At 42.7% G+C, this 5,809-nt stretch overlaps 1 pseudogene; it reads right to left on the reverse strand.

The window, feature by feature from the left end:
* Positions 1-2,267: 2,267 nt before the first annotated feature.
* The window catches only part of LOC119321685, a 27,372-nt pseudogene continuing 23,830 nt past the window's right edge, over positions 2,268-5,809 (reverse strand).

Genomic DNA, 5,809 nt, shown 5'->3' on the forward strand with positions numbered 1-5,809 from the left:
GAAACTACTGGTCGAATTGTCGCAATTGCCATGGAGTTGCAGCCCTACGGGCTCACCTATGCGTCCCGCAACACCATCAAGTCCGAGGCCCTAGCCGGCTTTTTTGGCCAAACGAACGGAGGTCCAACTCCCCCTGTTATCACCAACATAGAACACAAGACACTTCTCTTGCACGGCTCCAAGAGGTTCGAGGGCGGGGGTGTCGTGTTGATTTCCCCCATGTGAGAGCAGTTCAAGTACGTCCTACAACTCCACTTCTTGGCGTCTAACAATGCCATGGAATACAAAGCTTTGCTACATGGCATGTGTAGACCGTTTCACTCAGAATAAGAAACCTCTACACCATCGGTGATTCCTCGTTGGTCGTGGGTCAATGCATGAACTCCATGGCCACGACCCCGAGATGGAGGCATACCTCAGCGCAATGTAAGGTTCTTCAAGAACCATGTCTTGGGAGCTATGGACCAATCGCAACGTGAGGGTCTTTAAGAACACGAGAACCTTACCCACCATCATGTTCCAATGAATCAAATTGGGTTTTCGCGGGTGTAATAAAAATTGTGGTTCATCTTTTACTGAGAGAGTAGAGCCCTCCTCTATTTCTAAGCCTTCGGGCAACACTTTATGGCTCTTCTCCTTATTTAATGAACTAAGGAAAATCTATTGCCTTTCTTAAAAAAAGAAAGAAAGAATAAGTGCCTGTTCGGAACAAAGGAAAAGTACAGAAAAGGTAGAGGAAACAGATTCCTAAGGAACTGTTGCTTTTTGGGCGTTCGGGATAAAGGAATCCCTGCTTACCGATCTTGAGGAAAGTTTCCCTTACCTGCATTTTCACCGAAAAACAAACATCTAGCGCTATCTCATTTTTTCGTGCGGCCGGAGGCAGGGGAAGGGAATAAGCTACCCAGACATGCATGCAGGGACCCACATGAGCAGTAAACAATTGGTTGATCTTTCACCTTGAGGCACACATACACAAGCATCCAAGCAACTCGGGACCCACATGTGCTGGATTCCTTCTCCTGTGTTCTGAAGGCCAATGGTGTGGCTTCATGCAACGGTTTCCATTCTATGTTTTGCATCTCTCTTCCTTTTCATTTCCCCTGTTTTGTTCTAAACCTATGTTTTCTATATTCCTCTAATGCAAATAGGCCCTAATCTTATAAGGAAGAGTAATAGTTGAATGCCCGTACTTCTGATTATAGGTGGCAGTGCGCACTCCCTAACCAACCAAACTTGTATTGCAACATTGTGTTATTAGTTTAATGAAAATATATTAGGTATTGGAGCTCCCACACATTAAAAAACAATTTTCTCCAAATTAGGCACATCTTAGGGAATCAACATCGAAAAACTTTTCCAAACTGGAGTTGTGGCTAATGCGGAGAACAAGCAAAATAGGTAGAAAGGAAGAACACTGAACATACATACCCGACTTTTCCGGATCCGAATGGTGAATCTTGATATGCTCTAAAGCATGGTAAGACAGCATGTATTCCTTGAATTCCTTCCGCAGCTTTTTTGATTTCTAACAAAATAGAGCATAGATTAACTATTTACCTAGCTAGTGCACGCATATCCCCAAGATTAAGATGCAATCATCGAGACGAAATATGAACTGCACTCTACAGTTGATAGCGGACTTACAAGAGGTTCCCACGACATTTGAATACCATTCCAGCGACGCATGAAGTTGAATACGTAGAACCCGCAGTCATCGCTACAGATGCAGACGGGAGTCCAATATTAACCATCTGGTACTTGTATCAAACACAATTTAAGCATCAGAAAAAGGGATAACATAAGATGCAAACTAGTACCCGTTTGGTTGCCGAGGTGCAGACCTCAAAATATCAACTTCCCACGGCTTATCAGAAGATTTAACCTTGAATCGGTCACATTTGTCAAGAATGGCGCAGATCAACCACCAAAGGCTTTGATGACGATGGGTGTCACTCGTCTCACTCCACAGAGAATCCAAAATACTGACTTTGCGGCTATTCAAGTGGAAAGCATACAGAGTCCAGTGTTGACCATCGTATTTTTCGCCACGCCTTTGTTGACCATGAATGACTGGAATGCATAGCTATAATATATGCCAACAAGAAAATACAAAACCTGAATATGTATATATACTAAATGCATGCAAGGTATCATCGGTGCACAGCCGCGCATCTACTTCACGTAAGCAGAAAACCAGACAATTTTTCAAGCATTTAATTCTGCTAATACTACAACCCAAATCAACGCATTTCATTAATACCAGATCAAGGCAATCGATCAATAGTCTGTCAGTAATGAAATGCAATCACAGGAATGCATGCAATTTTGACTTGAAAAAAGAAGGTTTTCGTTTCCTTCAGAATGCACTCTAAAAAGAATAAAACACAAAAGTGCAGAGTGCACTCTATATAAACAGAATAGTAGGGCGTACCACTTGACATTCGGAATGGCACGGACTAGCATATATTTTTTCATGTTCCAAGATTATGTCGGACATAGAAGTTTTGCCATCCAGTAACTTGACGGCATACAACTGCAAGGAAAAGTTCGACGAATGAACAGTTATATGTGTGAAGAGGAGACTTGAATTGCATAACTAAATGTTTGGACAAATGAAAACCCTCGACATACCGGATTAAAATAATGCTTGCAGCACGAAGGATGTAAATTACCACATGGATCCTTCGTCCGCATTATTTCAATAGCTAATTCTAAGCTCTTCGTATCCATCCAACCACCGTCTTTCACTGCATCCTTGATGACGTTGTACACTTCCATTGCCCTGCACTCCCTGCACGCCCTGCACCAAAGTCAAGCACAACACGTTAGAACTTGTCACCACACTGCATCAAATAATTATTGAACTGACGCTGATGGACTTACTCTTTTGAGCGAGGCACGGCAGTGGAGGGAGGGCTAGCTTCACCCATGATTGAAAGCCTTCGGAGGACAATTGCCTTAGATCTACGCCAGTATAGGAAGAAATTTGAAGGTCAAGTAGTATTGATTGGGAAAGCTCCTTGTCACGGCTTTTATATGCACATACCCTACCTACCTACCCAACATTGAGTACCATATAAAAGCCATATGAAATCAAAAGTTACACCATCGTATTATCTGTATTACTTCATCCGTTCCTAAATATAAGTCTTTTTAGAGATTTCAATATGAACTACATACGGATGTATATAGACATATTTTAGAGTGTAGATTTACTCATTTTCCTTTGTATATAGTCCGCATTGGAATTTCTAAAAAGACTTATATTTAGGAACGAAGGGAGTAAGAATGTTGGATCATGGACTATGTATTGATATAACAGAGCCAGCTAACATGGAACTGAAATACCACACATTGTAAATTGACTCTGAGACCGGCAATACATGTGTTTACTTTTGTTTGCTAGGAACCTAGACGGCTAGACTCAAGGATCTGCGGATTCTATGGAGTAATCTTGGTTAAGATTTCTGAAATTCAGCTATTAAAATTTTTGTCTATACTAATTTGAGGTTCCATACCTTAGCGCAGTGGTAAAGCTGCTGCCTTGTGACCATGAGGTCACGGGTTCAAGTCCTGGAAGCAGCCTCTTACAGAAATGTAGGGAAAGGCTGCGTACAATAGACCCAAAGTGGTCGGACCCTTCCCCAGACCCTGCGCAAGCGGGAGCTACATGCACTGGGGCTGCCCTTTTTTTTAATTTGAGGTTCCATACAATCCTACATATTAATGTACATCATCAAAAATTAGTTATACCATTATATATTTATATTTGTGGTTAAGTTTTAAAACTTCCCACGGCACAGGAACCCGATGGGGTTTTCTTCAATTAGAGCAAGCCCAATAGTAGCCCTATATCGTCCCCAATACAAAACATAAGAGGGAGGGGAGGGGAAAAGGGCCTCCAGTAGTTCCCCTACCCACCTCCACGATTATTGGCTTCCCAGACCCAGCGCCCCCCCCCCCTATGTATTGGGGCTACAGAGGTATCCCCAATCCGTTGTTGGTTCCTATTGTTGTTGGCTACTTTTACGAAGTTAGTTACAAAATATTGTTAAGATATAGATAAATGTGACATAGGGGAACCGCTGGAGATGAAAAATACATAGGGGAGGAATCTTATTGGGAGTCATGTGGGAGAAAATATAAGGGAGCTGCTTAGGGGGGGGGGGGCAGGTGTGGTACTATAATTAGGCCCCACGGGATCAGCACGCCACATTCTGCAACCTCATGGTATCCCTGTTAGCATATAACACGTGGCCTAGATTTGGTGAAACCTTGGTCAAATCCTGGTAAACACTTGACCTATGGTCCAATTCTCCATCCATATATGCTGATCCACAGTCAAATTCTCATTTCTTTTAGATACACAACACAACAGACACTCACAAACACGCATATACACTCACCCCTATGAACGCACGCACAACCTGCCCCGATGAGCATCTCCAAGCGACTGAGCTAGCAGATACTTGAGGTTGACGAATTCACCACAGGTGCCCCGCTGTTGACGGGCATGTCACCTACCACTGTTGATGGGTGCAGATTTGCACGGTGCCCTTTCTGGTCTCGGGGAGAATAGGGGGAAGATGACGAGCACACGAGAAAAAGGAGGAGAGGATAAGGACTGGGAGTCGGTGCGGTCCACTCTTTTTTCCTCACCATGTCTGGGACGCTCTCACAACGGAGGACTGGAAAGCGCAATCATCCGGTGTAATTTTAGTGTTTTCCTTCTATGAAATTTAACTATGTGTTTTTATTTTATATATTTCTTAAATAACATGACACCATATATTTTTAAATCGGATGTTTGAGTTTGGAAACAATTTCACCAAGACGAATGGGTGCAACAAAAGATAGAGCATCATGGTCTAGCCCTAGTTGCGGAAACATACCGACTCCCCGCCACATGAGCATGGAGCCCTTTTATTTTTGGGGTGGATGAGCAAGGAGCCCCTGTGATGGCCAAATCGGCCAATGGGGCAGCCAGATATAATGGCAAGAATAGCTCCGACATGAAGTTTCAACTCAAGATATTGAGACATGAGGGAGAAAGAATGAAACAAGGAGAAGAATCGGATTGTATTCTCTAAGATGATCTGTATCTGCTCAATACTTTCTCATCTTTTTCTAGCATTCCCCAAAACTGAAAAGACTCAGAAACCGAAAATAACAGTGTGAAAACGGTGAATTTTAAGTTAGGGAAAATGTGCCATGTATGTTCTTGTGTTAAATTGCTGTTTGTCAAACCATGTTGGACGGGCTAGTGTTTGTTATTTGATGTGATCACTGATCACACAAGCAGCTAATTTGTAGCTAGGCCTAGTTCCCAAGAAAAAATACGGCTTGAATGCTTTCACATCCCAGCATTCACGTGCTGCAGTAAACATGAAAACACTAATGGCAATTAATGCTTATGTAAGCATTCGACCAAAAACAGTACAATTGTTGGTCTTCTCTCCTGATTGCAGCACCTGAGGGACATCTGGCATGAAATATTACGGAATGCATTTGTAGAGTGGAAGAAAAGAAGGCACAATACCGATAAACGAGGGACGGCTGCTGGTTGCTCTCATAAAAATTGCTGCAAGTCATTCAGAAATCAAACGGATTAATACATACATACAGAAATCATTCGGAAACAACTCCGCTATCTGTGCAAGTAAGAAATCATACCTACTGTATGTTTTAGAGATGCAGCAGCTTACGGTAGCAGCTGATAGCTCCAAGAAAGAAGGTTTCTTCCTTATGCCAAGAAAGATTGGGGAGAAAGAAGAAGAAGCTTTCCTTATGACGGTCTCCCTCTCCC

This window comes from Triticum dicoccoides, chromosome 6B, assembly GCF_002162155.2.
Source record: "Triticum dicoccoides isolate Atlit2015 ecotype Zavitan chromosome 6B, WEW_v2.0, whole genome shotgun sequence".
Taxonomy (NCBI): domain Eukaryota; kingdom Viridiplantae; phylum Streptophyta; class Magnoliopsida; order Poales; family Poaceae; genus Triticum; species Triticum dicoccoides.